Here is a 17,995-nt window from a genome sequence, read left to right on the forward strand (position 1 = left end):
TCCATATACTATTTTGTTTTCTTTGAATTCTTATAATTCTAAAAACCTCACCAGAATCTAATTTTACAATATTGTTGGGTTGTGTTGTATTCAACTCAAACCCCCCTAAAATTATACTTGTTAAATAATTATTTCTTTTATGAGTAATGTCAGGGTTAATTATTAAGCACTTTTTCTTGTGTATAGCATTTTTCATCATCATTTGTGGACATGCCTTTTGCTCAGAGACTCATCTAACTAACTGTGTTAGAGACTTATTTCTACCACCAATCATTCGTTTGATTTTTCCAAGAAAATTTTCAAAAGGAAATGAGGATATTACAGACAGAGGCATATTAGTGTATTCTACATCATCTGCTATATGAACCAAATTATGGCTGTTCATAATTTGTGAGTCAGATCCATAAAATGAAGGAAAGAGTTCAAAAAAATTTTTCAGTAAATCCCTCGCATAATTTATATGTTCAACACATAATTCAGAATCATTTAAAATTCTATAAGCAACTACCAACAGTAAAAAATGATGGTACATTTTTTTGCTAAGAATTTTACGTAGTACGAGAGTCACTCAGTAGTTTAAAAAAAAAATCTAAACTGTGTAGCTTTCCAGTGAGTAAATTAATCTAAATCTAATTTCTTCCTTTTGATATATGTCTTTTAAATATGTTTAAGATTGAATTTAAATATTTTATGTTGTTTTGAGAAAGTTTACATTTACGATTAATTCGCATATTGGCACCAAGTAACTGTTGTAAAATCCATTTCATTATACCAAGATACTTTAAGTGCATTGAGTCCAAGAATACAGAATTTACTGGGTTAAAGGCTGGAATATCTAGTAGTAACGCCCTTCCATCTAAATGGTGCTCACGTTGACGTTGTTTTATAAAAATTCTTTTTGTTCGAAGTCTTGAGTTTATGCTGGGATACACTCTTTTTTTATTTATTGTTTTGCCCCTTGTTTCACAACGCTCACATGAGTAAAATTCTCCATGCCCTTTACATTTTTTGATGTATGCTCTTGCAGGTGTATCACAGGAAAACCCAATAACTTCTACTTTAAAAATTCTTTGCTGAATATTTAAACCATTTTTAATTAAATAGCTTACTTCCTGAATAAAGTCTTTCATAAAATCATTAACATTTTTAGGTATAGAATCACCACTATACACAGCAAAAATAAATGGATTTGAGTCATATTCACAATAAGTCTCAAGTTAGGCCAAAATTGTTGATTTGAACTATTGTATAGTGGTAAGCCATCAATGTTAAATAATAAGCGTATGGTATTTTCAGTATACTCCTCAGAGATTATACCTTCTATTCCTTCTTCAATACCAAAATATACATATGACCCATTTGTGTTTTTTAAACTTTTCATTACTTGGACGTTTTCATTAAACTTGGTTTAGGTTTACTAACCTAGTAAGCCCGTTGCTGATTTAGGTAAATCATAATGATTTTCAGAACGCAATATTTCTAACAAATTTTTAATTAACTCAACTGTCATGTTGCTTCTGAATCGTACAACAAAGTTTTGTAATTTATCACGAAGGCATGGCCTATAGGAGATATATTGTAATCATCACTACAGTGAGATTTTGATGAATTCTGAGAAGATGATGATATGAAGAAGAATATTTATAATCAAGTGGATTGTTATCTGGGAATCTATTTAGAGATGAGCACTCTAGAGATGAATCTGTTAGGTTAGATAATCTATGATTATCTTCAATGCTGGTTGGCAAAGTTATATGCTGATATTCATTTAGAAAATTTGAATTTTCACATTCAATATCTAATATTTCAGTTGTAGATGTTGATACCTCTGCCTTGATTTCAGTAGTTTGTTGAAGTTTTCGATGTTTTTTCAATCGATGATATGCACTACTCATTTTTGATTGGTTGTAAAAACTGGTCGTTCACAAACCGAATAACATAAACATTAGAATAGTTGAAATATAAAAATACCAGTTTTTAATGTATTTATGATTTTTGAACACATAATATATACTTTTTTTTAAAAAATCACAGAAATAAATTTTATATTTAAATGATTTATAGTTACTTATAAAAATGTATTAAAGTTATGGTATACCTACAATTTAAAATAAAACAGTAATGAAATACCTACTTAATTAAAAAAATCTAAATAATTAAGTTAATGATCATAAAAAATTATTTTTTTAGGTTTAAAAGTTCAATTAACTTAACTTTAGCTTATTAACGTTTTAATTTCCATCCTGAGTAAAAGTATAAAATGTATCACTTACAACTATACAAAATAGGTACAATTTTATCTTTGACACTGTCCAACTCTGGGTGCAACTAATAAGTGTAATACTTAAATATTCTTATTTATAAATACTTGTTGGTTATAAGTATAATATATCAATTTTTTTTTTTTTTTGATAGGTATTTGAATAAAATCAAAACTTGGGTATCTTTAAGCTCAGATTTTCATTTATTTGTATATTGTTCATCCATTCCTATTTTAAGTTAATCTAATATTAATCAACCATTAACTATTAATCTAAAAATATTCCATGTATTAGGTGTATACCTAATATACGTATTTATAACTATGTTCTAGGGAGAAATGACTGGACAACATCATATAAAAGTATACCAGGAAAAAACCCAATAAAGGGGGTGGGGTAGGTTTCAAATCTAACTTTTTTTAAATTAGTCTTCAAGTACCTACTGCATATTAATTGTTGATGTATTTACAAAACTTAAAATTTTAACTTTAATACCTTAGTATTTTTTATTTTGGTATCAAAATGTGTAGAGAATTCAACAAAATATCTAAGCACATTTTTTATAAAATTAAATAATAAACAATTTTCACAACTTTTTATTTAATATAGATATAATAGAATGCTGGTCTGTTACTTCCTTCCCTCCGTTATATTACTTACTTATAAAGATACATACTTCAATAATATAGATATATTCGACGGTATATTAAATATTTATAAGTTATCTTGACACTTTATGTTTAAGTTGTGTATTTATTATCTAAATTAATTCAATTTTAAAAAACTATAGATACTACCTACCTATACTATATCTAGGTACCTACATTTACATTAACAAGCTGTACTAATGTTTAATTAAAACTAACAAAATTAATATACAAGTAAGCTTTTGGTTAAAATAGAGAGGAGACCAACCACAATAATTATTAATTTAAACAACTGTGCATAGTCACAAACTCACATAAATATATTTTTAAATTTTAGTAATTATAAGAGAGTAATAATGATAAATAAATGAAAATTTAGTATACTGGACCGACACTATTTAGTATTTACAATTAATACAAATCGATTATATTGAATTAACAATACAAAATTGAATACATATTTGTTTATATTATTATGAAACCTATTATTTTTACTTTGTTCTATTAGTTCTGATTTATGTACAGTGAGTTTTAATATGAAGTTACAATTTATAATATCCATAACAATAATGAGCAAAATATTAACTTAAAAAATAGGTAGGTAATTACCGAAAATGTACCTGTACAACTTTACTGTTGAACTTCAATGATGTACGTCAACACGTGCGTCGTAGATAGATTTAAATTCACACTTTTACAGAGATACAGTAGAATTTTCAAAACAATAGCAAACTTAAAAAAAAAATGATAATTTTACAAGCGTAGTCTGTACGTATGTGTGTAATGTGTATCGTCAATCGTCATTAACGTGTAAGTCGTGAGTGTGCGAGTGTGAGACCGCCGCGCCGTGATCGAACGATAATACATTGACAGTGCGGCGTACGGCGGTGGCATAGAGTGGTTGTATAGTTTTCCCCAAAACTATAGGCTGATTTACAACAACAGATTTCTATATTTATAACAGATAACATAATAACATACTAAACAATTTAATATTAGTGCATATTAGCACGTGTTCAACGTTGACTGTGGCACAAGTTGAACGTTGAACCGGGTGACCGTCCGGTGCGGCACATTTGACTATCACATTTGTGACTATCCAAGAAAAACGACATACTTCGAATAATTTATAATAGGTAGTTTAATAATGTAAAATGTTATAATCAAACCTTTATAATAAAATAGTAATATAATATAATAAATTGGTTATCTTCCTTTATTCCGAAAATCGACTGTTAATAATAGAAAAATACCCGGAATCCTAGACAACGACAGAACTAAACAATTTATACCTATCAATATTAAATTAATAATTTTAAATAAAACAATTAATGAAGTACAAATCACTTTTAGGTATTAACCTGGTTCATTATTGTTATAATTTTAATACTATACGAGTATACGACACACCTTTGATACACTGACACAAAGACTATGCAAAACATAAAACACTGTTTTAAAAACAATTAATTAAAAGCACAAAGTACCTGGGGTAGGTCGCATATAAAACTATAAAAATAGGTATTAAACCCTAGAACAAGCCTTAAGTTAACTAAGAACAGTGATTGGTTTTTGCTGGCATATCGATTGGGGCCCGTGATATGCGATAATGTAATATATAAATATCACAGTGTTATATTCTAATAAATGTATAAAGTAGATTTCCAATTATAGGCGTATTTAGAAAATGTGAAACCAAATGCAAGTAACCAAATTAAGTATAAATGTCACTATTATTAAATGATAAGAAGATGATGACATAGCAATTATTGACTAAATTAATATGAGTAGTATCTAATGTCATCCAATTATAACAAAACAATGGAGTCCTAATTAACAAATTAAAATAAATACTACAATAATTAAAAGATGAAGAAATAGCGATTGACCAAATTAAAATAAATACCAAGATCATTATATTATAAGAAAACAATTATACAATAATCAAATTTAAAACTAAATACCAATCATACAATTACGCAATAAACACGTCGGTCACATAAGCGACCTGACCTGACTAGATGACCTGATGTAGTGGGGAGAAAGTGTATAAAAACCACAACACCCACACAGCATCTTTGTAGTAGTAGTGCATCCTAGCAGTCTAGTAAAAAGGTGGCAGTGTACAAAAGGTAGTAATGCAATGTAAAATAACGTAGTGTGTGTAAGAGGTAGTGTAAAAGATCTAATGTAAAACCTCATCAATATAATATGCAAGTGACTAGTGTGAAACCTCACCACCGCAACATACAAGTCTGAAGTAAAAGAATACATCACCAACATCAACGACTCAGGAAACACATCAATACCGAAGACATCTGGAGGATTGTACAAGATCGATTCCCACAGACAAATCCCATATATATTTTTGAGAAACTTCTTAAGCTTACTTTGGTTCACCATTTTCTGGGTACAAACTTATATTGGTATATTTGCTTTATTGTTTAAAACTTAAATTGTTTATATAATCATTTACACTATCTAACATCCAATAATATTCATCCTACATACACAAAAGTCAAGGCATTAGCTTAAAGACTGTAGTCATTGACGCAGGGGTGCACAATTTTGCAAAGGGACAAATATATGTAGCCCTATCTAGAGTCACTTCTCTGAATGGCCTACACCTAATAAATTATGATAGTTTTAAAGTTGTTGCAGATACACTAGCAATCTTGCAATACGACTTCTTAAGACAAAAATTTAGACCCGACTAGGTAGGTTATTGTCTTCCATCACGGATTGCCGTGATCAAAACCATGTTGAATAGGTTTGGGCTATTCCAAGAGAAGTTTTAAAAGTTCAACAGAATCATGATCCAGCAAATAACATATCCAATCTCAGAGGGTTCCCAGAAGACGGTTACAACTCATTTGCAGCGGTTACATTCCTCTTACTGTTATCAAATCCAACATTGAGGAATCAAATACAAAAACTTCCACCACATCATATCTTGAACGTGATGATCAATAATTACTGGGCAAACAGACTGCAAGATTTTCGAGAATTTATGCTTTTCGCTGGACACGAGTATAAGCTTGCAACAAATAATAACATAACACTACCCAACTTCTTACAATCTATTTTGAATAAAAGTAATCAAATTAATGATATCGTTTCGTTCAAGGGTGTTTATATTAAAACTTGCATTGTATCTTCTTGTGAAAATGTCCAAGAATTTCAATCAAATATTATGCGAGTACCCATAAAAAATGATTCGAAAATAACGTATGAGTTAAAAACACTTATGGATTTCGAACTTTCAATTAAAAAAACCTGGACTACATGTTTAAGTTGGAACAAGGATACAACTCATAATGTTCAGGTTGATCCAAAAATTACAAACAAAATTTTGATTATTCAATTACAGTTGGAAAACTCCTATAATAGCAATCCTGAGGATTATATATTCTGTAATTACAAAATAAAGGCTTTGCCAACATCTGTACTGAAAATTCACAATCGCTCCTATAAGCTACACAGCTGCATTTTCTACGAGAATAATCTTAAATCTGGCAGATGCAAAATCAACTGGGTACAAATAAAAAACCAAATCACGAAAATACAAAAGTGGCCCCAGAATTCCAAAAACGCACACATTTTAGTATTCGAAGCAAAATAATTACATTGTCCTGAGATATCACAGTAAAACGTGCTTCGGAAAAATAATTGAAATCCTCAAAAAAACTACTTCGGAGAAGTAAAAAAGACTTTCTGTGCGTAAGTGAAGAGATTGGGAGAAAAGATAGAACTTTGGTGTTAATAAAGATGTGAAATCAATCTCAAAGTTCTGTGCCAAAAAGGGCCACGGTTGAAAAAATAGAATTTGGAGCTTAATAAAGAAGTGAAATCAATACCCAAATTATGTGCCTCATCTTGAAAAAATATCTGATTCAAACAAATTTTAAGATGTTCAATTGTACATTTATTGAAAAAAATGTATTAGCACAGAACGGCGTGAATTACAGTTTGTCAACAAAAATTCATACTAATGAGAAAATTAGCACAAAGCGGCCCTAATTACAGATTATCAACAAAATTTCTAGTCAGACAGATTAACTCGTAAACAAGTCAACAACTCCGATTTATGGCTAATTCATCATTATTGTACGCCGTTCTGTGCTAATATATTTTTTTTAATGTTAGTACAGTTGAACATCTTGACATTTTTTTGAATAAGATATTTTTTCAAGTTGAGGCACATAATTTGGGTATTTGTTTCACTTCTTTATTAAGCCCCAAATTCTATTTTTTCAACCGTGGCCCTTTTTGGCACAGAACTTTGAGATTGATTTCACATTTTTATTAACACCAAAGTTCTATCTTTTCTCCCAATCTCTTCAACTTACGCACAGAAAGTCTTTTTTACTTTTCCGAAGTAGTTATTTTGAGGATATAATATATTTACAATTTTATGTGATGAAGATACCATCATTTTAAGGCAAATACTTTATACAATGTACATTGTTGTAGATTAAAATCCATATGTATTTTTCCATACTGGACATCGTCGTATTCCAATGATAAGTCATGTTGCAACCGTTCAAGCCAAATGTTTACGCTTCGACTTTTTGCGTCTTGTTTTGAAGAAATATGTTAGAAATATAAAGTGTTGATGGGACCATGTTTCAGTATCTGCTATAGACATTTCCTTAATAAAATACTTGTTATTGACTCCGAGAATGCAATGAATGTCCAAAATAGCCGAAGACATATTGTTAAGCTGATTCACCGTATGGAATATTGAAAAATAATTTCGTGGTACCAAGCACATTCACTTCTGAACACCGACTGAAATTATTTTTTAATTTCATTCTTATTTATCCATGAATTATGAGAATTGTTAAACCATATCCATTTAACATATATCTGATTCCCCTTCTTTCGTATAATTTTTTCGATTAAATAATCATTAGGAAAATTTGTTTTAGATATTTCTTCGGTGTAAAAACAACCGGCTATTGGTTCATCATGATAATCGTGTAACTGATAAGTGGGTGGTTCTGTTTTGTTTATTTTTACTATTGTGAATATTTCTGTTTACCAATTAGGTAAAAATCCTATTGTAAAAACTCCTTTCTGAGTGCTTATTCAAACTTTATCTCCAACATGAAATTTTACTTTCCTATTAACGATTGTGCGTTGTTTCAAAGTCACTAGTGCAGGATTTTCTTCCGCCTGGACTGGTGTCATCCCGATCGTTCTATGTTTTGAATTGTTGTAATTATCTATCAGGATGGATAAAATAGATAACCATTTATGTGAACCCTGAGCAGTAAACTCTCTATACATGTTTGTTTTTAAAGTTCGGTTAAACCTTTCTACAAAACAAGCTTTCGTCATTGAATATGTGCTATACTTTTTTATATTATGCTTTGTCATTAACATGTCAAATTTCAAATTGTAAAATTCTTTTCCATTATCTACCTGCAGCAGTTTAGGCGATCTACTTATAAGTATTTTTGACATGGCACCGGTCACTTCGCAAGCCGTTTTTGTTTTTAATGGAATAGCCCAGGCGAATTTCGTGAAGCAGTCAATCACACAGAGAATATACTTGTATCCATTGTTTTTCTTTGAAAGTGGTATCATCTCGACCAAGTCTGCCTGCCATAAATCGTTTTTTCCGTACACATTTACTGTTCGTCTAGTATAATTTTTCCTAGCCGGTCTGTGAAGTTCGATTGCTATATCACGTTTAGACATTAGGTATTTTCTTTGTTATACCGGATTCATAGAGTTCTTCAAAAATAGATAATATTTCGTTGGAAACTCCGGTGTTTCCCGCAGATTGAGAGGCTAAAAGAAGTCTTAATCTATCAACCAACTCATTCGGATCATTCCAATATACTAAATTATGCGTTTGTAATTGCACACCGGTCCCCGAGGAAAATAGCTTACAAATAATTTGTTTATACTTTGCACCACCTTGCTTAATTTTTGTACCGTCCAGCGTTAAATGTGCCGATGTTTGAATAAGTATTGATTTATATGTATTTAAATCACTATCAGTTTATTGCATTGGATATCTAGAAAACAATAACTCAACAAGCCCCGGTGTTAGCTGATAAGATGAATCATTGATAATTATTTCATTGTTTTTAAATTTTACTTCTTCATGACCTAATTTAATAACACCATCAGATTTTTTTCTTGGACCATATATTTTATCTTTCTCACATTCTTCTAATGACCGGTAAGTTCCCGTCCGATTATCGGTAGCTAAATCTTCAATTGCATTCGAAATGTCATTATCATTACCTGCTTCGGAAGTTTGTGGTGTTGGCGATTGGTTATGTAATTTGTTCAGAGGCTCGATTATTGGTTTAAATGTTTGTGATACATAAGATTGAATGTCGGCATCACCTCTTTTTAATGCTTCAAATTTACGTTTAATGTTTTCCTTAGCAATAACTAATTCGTTCAACACTGTACTATCGTCTTCCATGGTTAATATCGTACTATAGTGTTTTATATAACGACAAACGTGTCAAAACCGTGTCGATATCGTCCGTTGTCACGTTCACAGTCCTTACTTATTACGACGAAATTGAATCTCCCCTTACTCCAACACAAAGTACAAAACTCTTTAAACTCGGGATAATTCATATCACCAGAGCAGTGTTCCATGTAAACGTGTTTTAAATTAGTCTCACCTTGCTTGAATAATATTATCATGTTGCTATTATCTCGAATAAGTTGTTTTGGTATGCGTGCGAATGATTGCGCCAGATAGAACACATCAATGTTGTTATGTCTACAGCGCGTGTAGTAAGAACGTACAATATTCTGATTTTCACATAAAATATCGTCAAATATAAAAACAGAATCTGGTAATGCTTTTTCTGGAGGGATAACCTCATCGTTTTCATGAAAAGTGAATAACTGTACTCCGTCCACATCTTTTAAAATTTTACAAAGCATTTTATATTTAGGTTGATCGAGTGTTTTCGAGTATATATAAACGTTATGAAATCGTATATCATTGATATTAGTCAATAAGGCATAAATTAAATTCGTTTTACTACATCCAGAAGGACCAACAACTAAAGCACGACAGGTATTTGGTAAAAGCGCTCCATGTCTTGATTCACGAGTCGTAGATGGGTCGATATTTTCCACTGTAAGTTTTATTTGTTGATCGACAAACTTCATTATAATATAATGATTATGTATAAATAGCTGTGTAATCTTTGTAATCTGACCATTACACGATGTCACCCGTTCGAAGAAACAACAAGAATAAAGGCGGAGGTATAATTAACACTCTTATAAATAAATTACCACTTGAACTTCATTTACCAGGTAATTATAAACTCTACCACACACACACACACACATAAACTAACAATATCACTTTACAAGTTTATAGTTTTTATTTATCATTTTAGGTTATCAGTACTGCGGTCCGGGGATAAAATTGAGAAAACGGTTGGATCGTGGTGATAAAGGTATCAATCCTTTAGATTCGGCGTGTAAAGAACACGATATCGCTTATGATCACAGCAAATCTTTGACAGATCGTCAAAAAGCAGATTATATATTAGAAAATAGAGCTTGAAATAGATTCAAGTCAAAAGACTCCAATTTAAAAGAAATGGCAGCAGCGTGGTTAGTCACTACGGATGTGAAGTCAAAACGTGAAATTGGTATAGGATGTGGATTCAAAGCTACTATAAAGGCAGCTAAAAATATACTCAAAAAAAATATTAATGAAAAAAATCTGATGAAATTAACAAACAAATGCAGGCATTTGTGTTTGAAATTTTTATTATGTACACGATAACATTAAATGGTAATTCCAGCAAAATGTCATGTGATATTTTTCCACCGTTAGAAGTAAAAAATACATCGCAGCTGTGTCTTTTAAGCCTGCAGACAAATAATTCTATACCAAACGTAGAACCGGATTGTAATACGATTGGATTTCGCAATTCGCTCGGAAAATGTATAAATGTAACTATCGTTGGATCATATGAAATAATTAATTTGGAGTCAACGATTCAAAAACTCTTACCAAATCATGTTACTTTGTTTCAACTCAAGGCTGATGGCAGCACATTAAAATGCTTAATGATGTGTACTGTGTAGTCATAATGTTAATTTCACGAGTGAACATAATGTATCGAAAATATTAAGTTTTGATAATAAAGTCTACTCTGCAGACACAAAACATGAATCTGAACGAATAGTTAACATAATGAAAGTTAACTTTATAAAAATAGATTGCAATCTAATTTCTGGTTCATTCAGTAATGGTATATTTAGCCAGACGATATACGAGTTTTTCCCTTCTTCGCCGCCTGGACATAAAATCATTGAAGTTTCAAAACATTTAGTTTTATACCGGCTTAATTCCACGTCTATAAGTAAAGTATATATAGTGCTAAGAGATCAAAATAATAACTTCATCATTTTAAGAAGGGAGCCAATCAAAATTTGTTTATAAATTAAACATAAATATGGCTATTAAGTTCAACAGTTATATAAAAAGAAATGTTACCAAAAAAATCAATAGTTCTACTAGCAAGATTAATACGTCAAGACGTACACCGATTTTAAAGAAACTAACCAAAAACAATCTATCATTTCTACGCTCTTTAAAAGTTCCATAATCACGAATGAAATGTATTTGGACGCAGTTGGCAGATATGAAGAAGATTTCAAAATAACTCAAATGCAGTACCACTCTTTCCTTTCGTATTCGACTACAGCTTTATCCAATAACGATGAAATTAAAATATCTATTCAAAATATGGATGCTTACACTTTGCCTTGAGAAAGCTATCTGTACATTGAAGGTAAATTAAATATACCTGCAGATATAACAGCAGAGAAGGGTGAATTCAATTTTACAAACAATGGCTTAGCGTTTTTATTTTCTGAAATCCGATATGAAATTAACGGAGTAGAAATACAAAAATTAAAATCACCTGGAATATTTTCGAGTCTTAAAGGTTTTTGCTCGCACACTCCATGTGAATTAAATAATCTACAAAACGCTACTTGGGATGTAGATATGGATACCAGTGAAAACAAACATTTCATGTTAAATAACAAATTTGCTGGTTGTATCCCACTCAAACACTTGTTTGGATTTTGTAAAGATTATAAATAATAAAGATTACTACACACTGATTGGTTAGATATAGCTTTTGATATACCCAAGGCATCACACCATGTATTCCTCTTTATTTCATTTTTTGGAAATCTAAACCAAAACAATTTCAACAATATACTTATATATTTTCAAGTAGGGATAATATTAATAACAAAAATAATATTCACAAATGAAATGATACATTTTCTTTATTATCTTTAGAAGACACATGACAAAAAATACAAGTTCAAACCATAGCAAAAAATCGAAATTTAAAAAAAAAATAAACTGATTTAATTAATTTTCAATTCAGTTAGGTACAGTTGCTACAGAAATATTATTTAATTTAAATAAAATAATAATAATAATAACTATTTTGTTTAAATAAAAACCACCAAAACTATTTGTTTATTTATTATCATATCATATAGCTATCAGTTATCATTGTAAAATAAAATAAACGATAATACCCCTTGCTAAAGTGAGAGCACTATATAAAAGCAGTCTGTCTCTCATTCACATTCCGGCCCGCAAACCCCTATGTTGTTAATATAGGAATGGCCTATACATCCATTTATTACCTATGACAAGCTCTCATAATATTATCATGATTCATATATTGTTCCACGGTCTTAGAAGACACGGTCGGAAAACTCTTTCTTATCAGTGTTCCGCTTAATTGTGCAAATATGTTTAAAATATTGACACTGTAAAATTTAGCGCTGACAGTTATACATTTTTAAGGTTAAGTAAAAACAGAACCAAAAATAATCAAATAATTTCAATGCTTTTTTCACAGAATAGATTAATTCACATTTACATTAATACACTAATATACATTAATATACTATATATTTATTATGTTACTGTTATTGTTGCTATTTTGAATTTTAAATTTTAAAACAATATTTTAGTATTCCAAATATTTACAAATGGAGTGTTTCAAAGGGAAAGAAACCTTTAAGACCTCTAAGGAAGAGTTGAGAAGATCAGATAAAGACATTAAAGGTCCTGTATAAAGAACGAAAAGATTAAAATAACTGTATGATCGTTTTAGTAAGTTAGTTTTACACATTAAAAATTCAGCTAAGTCTTACAAAACTTGGCTATTTTTTTTATTCCTATTAGCCTTATTTTCTTTCCTATTTTCTTGGAAGGCAAATTGTCTCATCCGCATTCTAACATAATACATGACTGTATACGCTATAATTTGTTCACCATGTATTGCACATGGAAAATTTAATGGCTTAATTTTCATCAAATCAATTGTTATAAGTTCGAAAACATTTGCTGATGAACTATGTTGAGCAAAACTTTCTTCAATTTTTCTTATAAAATTAAAAAAGTGCATGTTTGGGTGTATCAATCCATCTCTTGTTTTCATATTCACCAAAGTAGCAGGCAACTGCTGAGAATACACTTCTGATAGTACAAAAGAAGATTTGCAGGTATCACAATCGTTCAAGCAATCGTTGGTGTATTTCAGCAATTATTTTGATAAATATCCTATTAAATGAAAAATTAACATGCCTATATTGAGATTTTTAGAGAGTTAGGATAAAAAATAATATTTGTTATTATTCAAAAAGTATAAGTCGTAGATACTTGAAAATTTTACCAGTTATTAAGATTCGCGTTTTCTTTACGTGATTTAATTTTTAAAATATTTTAAATTTTTTTGAGCTATTTATAGACGACTGAAATTTTCAATTTTTCTAAAAAAATATTTTTGAAGTGTCGATAAAATTTTTTTGGCCATATCAAAATACTTGAAAATGTAATACAAAGTTCCTCATAAGTTATTCTTATAGTGATTAAAAAATTATAAGAATACATAGACACAATTTTTTTTTATTAGCATTTGAAGTTCAAATTTTGACGAAAATTCGTCAAAATTATGAATATTTGCAAATTATTTTGTGGGTATAATTCATAAAAATGTTTGTATCGGTAGCTAAGAGTTGAAAATTTAATACAAGATTTTTCATAAGTTTAGCTTACAATAATTATAAAAGAACTTAAATGTTGGTGTATTCAGGCCATTAAAACATAAACCACCTTTTTCACCAACCACTGGAAATTATATCCTAGGCTGACAAATCATCTTTGTTCAAAATCGTTTTTCGTATACAATGATACCTATCATTGCATTAAAATTTAACCTACCCTAGTCCGAGGTAAATCCCACCCCCTAATGTACAGCAGAACGGTACCCACTTGCCCACTTTTTTGCCATTAACTCTAAGTCCTTCAGCGCCAAATTTTCCTTTGAGAGCATCAAAGCAATCATTAAATTTACGGAAAAACATGGCAGTTTGTTCACAGTGTAACGTGCCACGTACAATCAGTTGAATGATGTCGAATCGGAGAGGTTGTTTTGAAATAAATGAAAACTCTCAAAATTATTCTAAGTGTTTTTATTTAAAAATTATTCTAAGTCCAATTAATTAATTTAATTAAACTTGTGAAAAATATTCCAAGTCCAAATGACAAAACTATTGATCTGGGTGACGTGAAGGTGCTCGCTCTAACTCTGGTGGATCACGTCTGAATTGTGCCTAATCTGGGCCCCCTTATATATCGTACAGGGACTCCAGCGGTACCTTCAGGTCCCTATTGGTCATCTGCACCTGCATCCGCTTCTACCCACGCTTTGCGTTATCTGAACGATGTCGTGCGCCAATAATATAAATTATGTGCTTGTAATATTCTACCGGGTGAGTGATTACGCTCCTAGTATATTCTACCGGGTGGTAATTACGTATCCATAATATGTCACCGGATTATTTGTCATTATTTTCCTGCGGGTAGAAAGCATACGGGCGATGATACTTTCGATTGGTTTTTACCATTTGTTTTTAGATATTAATTTTTTATACTCGATCATTACTTGTTTGACTGCTCACCCTTAGCATAACTATATGGGTGTTGTTTGTTATGCCCCTAGTGTTGTGGTTATTATTGGCTACAGTATGTAGTAATTTATGTATTATATTTATTACAAGTATCAGAGCACGTTGCAACAGTCTTCGAAGCCAGAAATTGTATAGGTTTTATAAAATAATAACCCATTAGCTACTGAATTACTCAAGACCTATACATAAAATTAAACAATAAGGTAACTTAACAAAATTGATTTGCATTAATTCTTCATATTTTGAATTATTATATTTGTTTATAAATAAATATCATACTTGAATGGCCAATTGAACCCTCATTTTATCAGATACACTTAGCACAATATGATTTTTTGATAACTTTGGGCGCACTCTCGAATTGCCCATTAGTTTCACATCTTCTTCATAGAAACATTTGATGTGTTGCCATTGAATATATTGACCATGAATCTATATTATATATAATTAAATAGGTAAATTTATTAAAAGTTAGTATTCTGAATTTTGTTTAAAATAATAGAATTAATATTTAACATATCCAATTATTAAAACAATTTTACATAGTTTCAAATGTCAATTTTTAAAATCATAATATACCACTTAGCATCTAGTATCTAACATACCATATTGAAATTAAAATATATAGCACCGAATCACATTTATGTTTACCATAAAGCAAATTAAAAGTATTAGTAATTAGTATAAATACCTACAATATTTTTTACCAATGTTGGAAATTAATAAATTCTAAACACAACACATAAGAATTATTTTGATACACAAACACATTAACAATTAATTAATTTCAAAGTTGCATTAAGTGTTTTATAGTTGTATAATTTATTCCTGACATTTTTAAACAGGTGTGGTGTATCAGAAAAGGCATATATTTTTCTATCATCATCAAGTGGATGATGAATCCAATTTTGAAAAGAATTAATATGCCCATTGACACCTAATTCAGCCCACATCTTTCTATTTGTCTGAGCTCCATCAGACACTATACCGTGAATAATTCCATCGGACTTTTCTAAAAGGATTATACACTTGATTATGAGTTTAGCTAATTCAGTTCCAACTACAGGACCTCTGGAAGCAAAAACAGCTACTGGTTGTGAATAACTATCGGCAAGTGGCTGAAACATAAAAACTAGACCACTGGTTGCCTTCTCATTGATGTTTGTTGCTTTGTAGCTTTCTCCGTTTCTACAAGACCTCTATATGTTAAGGTTTTAGAACATACAGTGATTGCTTCTCTCACTGATATTTCATCAACTAGAAGAATTCCATGTTTTTGAAACTCTGTTTTATTCTCCAAATGTTTTTTTAACAAGGCAAAAATCTTGGATAAAAACCACAAGTCATATTTATTAATCCTAGATATCGTGTGATAGAGCTAATACTTGGTAATGGTAGTATATTATTTTTATTTAAAAAATTATAACCACTACATGATCTTATGTGCAGCAATATGCACAGCATTATCCATTCATCTGAATACCTTCTGCCCTTTGAATTATTAACCTAATTTAAATTAAATTTATTTAATACAATTATTTTAGTATTTACTTGTCATGATTAAAATTACTACCTTTGCTGCCCCAAATATTTCTTTTATAATTGTTTTTTGATATTCTGGACAGTTTATATCATTCATTTTTTGTTCAATACTACATTCAGTTGTATTTTTTATTTTTTCTTGTAATTTATCCATATTTTTTCTCATTAGGTCAATTTTTTTTCTAAAACGGTTATTTTGTTTTCTTTGCCGTTCATTGTTCTTACGCAAAATTTCAAGACTCTTTTTGCTTTTTGGAGTTGTTCTTATTGTCAAACGTGTTGGTGAAGATATTGACAATCTTTGTGATATCTGTCGATTTATTGATTGTTTTGCTCTTGTGCAAAATTAACAATGGTAAGAATTTATAATAACTATAGAACAATTAAAATGACGTTTTATTAGCATAGTATCACTATATCACTAAGCAAATTTGTGTTTCTTGAAAGCATCGAATCATATCTAAAAAAAAAAAAAAAATAATGAAAATATATTATTTAAATTTAAAAATAAAATTTACTTTTTTGTAGATGATAAATCAACGCCTCTACAGATTTTCATGGACGCCATTTCATTTATTGAATTTATTAAATGTTGACGACTTTCAAGTTTATGGAAGGAATTTTTAAACTTCTCTCCGCTTATATTTTTGCCCAAAATATTGCAAGTGAGGTCTAAGTTTTGATTAACAATAATAGTTTTTCGCATAAATGAATATACATTATTCTGTTCGTATACAAAAACCGTGTAATGATATGCTCAAATTTACATATCATAATTTTTTTAAATTCGTTATTTTCATTTAATAAAATATATAACGGTTGAGTTGTCGCACGCATGTAATAAAATCTAAAATAACCCCAATAAATCAAGTCACTGATGATTGGAACGATTCCTATTATCTAGTCACGTACAGGACACTGTACGGGATTATAGCGGTACAGCGCAACACATGCAACTTCTTTCATGTGCCGCCGGAGACGGGGGATGGACCATCGGACCGGTCAGGGTCGTTTTCACCAGGGAAAAAGACAATTTTCTTTGGGGACACCGACACCTTTGATCGGGCCGCCGATGACTCTGGCGGGCCTGACCAAAATCGTCTCCTCTCATCAGTGCACGAGCACCATCACTGAAAAAAAAATCCTGATCATATTGAAAAAAAACTATGTTAGTTTGACAATTATATTGTTGCTATTTAGCTAACAAGATATTCGTCAAACCAACATATCTTATATTGTTATTGTGATAAATAAAAACCATGATCATATTAATAAGATAAATTGTTGATTTGTCAAAAATCTTGTTACAATTTAGGTAACAAGTGTCGTATACGCCGATTACTCGGACGTACACCAAAATAAAGTTAAACACAAAATAACGCAAAGTACTTTATTTGAAGTTTGAACACGACGTCCGGTGGTGCTCGAGTCACACGATCACCACCACTGACTCCCTTTGCTGTCTTAGCCATCTCACTTATATATTACACTTACAATCGAATTACTATCGATTGTTCTACATTTTTCTAT

Source organism: Aphis gossypii, unplaced genomic scaffold, assembly GCF_020184175.1.
Source record: "Aphis gossypii isolate Hap1 unplaced genomic scaffold, ASM2018417v2 Contig00401, whole genome shotgun sequence".
NCBI lineage: Eukaryota > Metazoa > Arthropoda > Insecta > Hemiptera > Aphididae > Aphis > Aphis gossypii.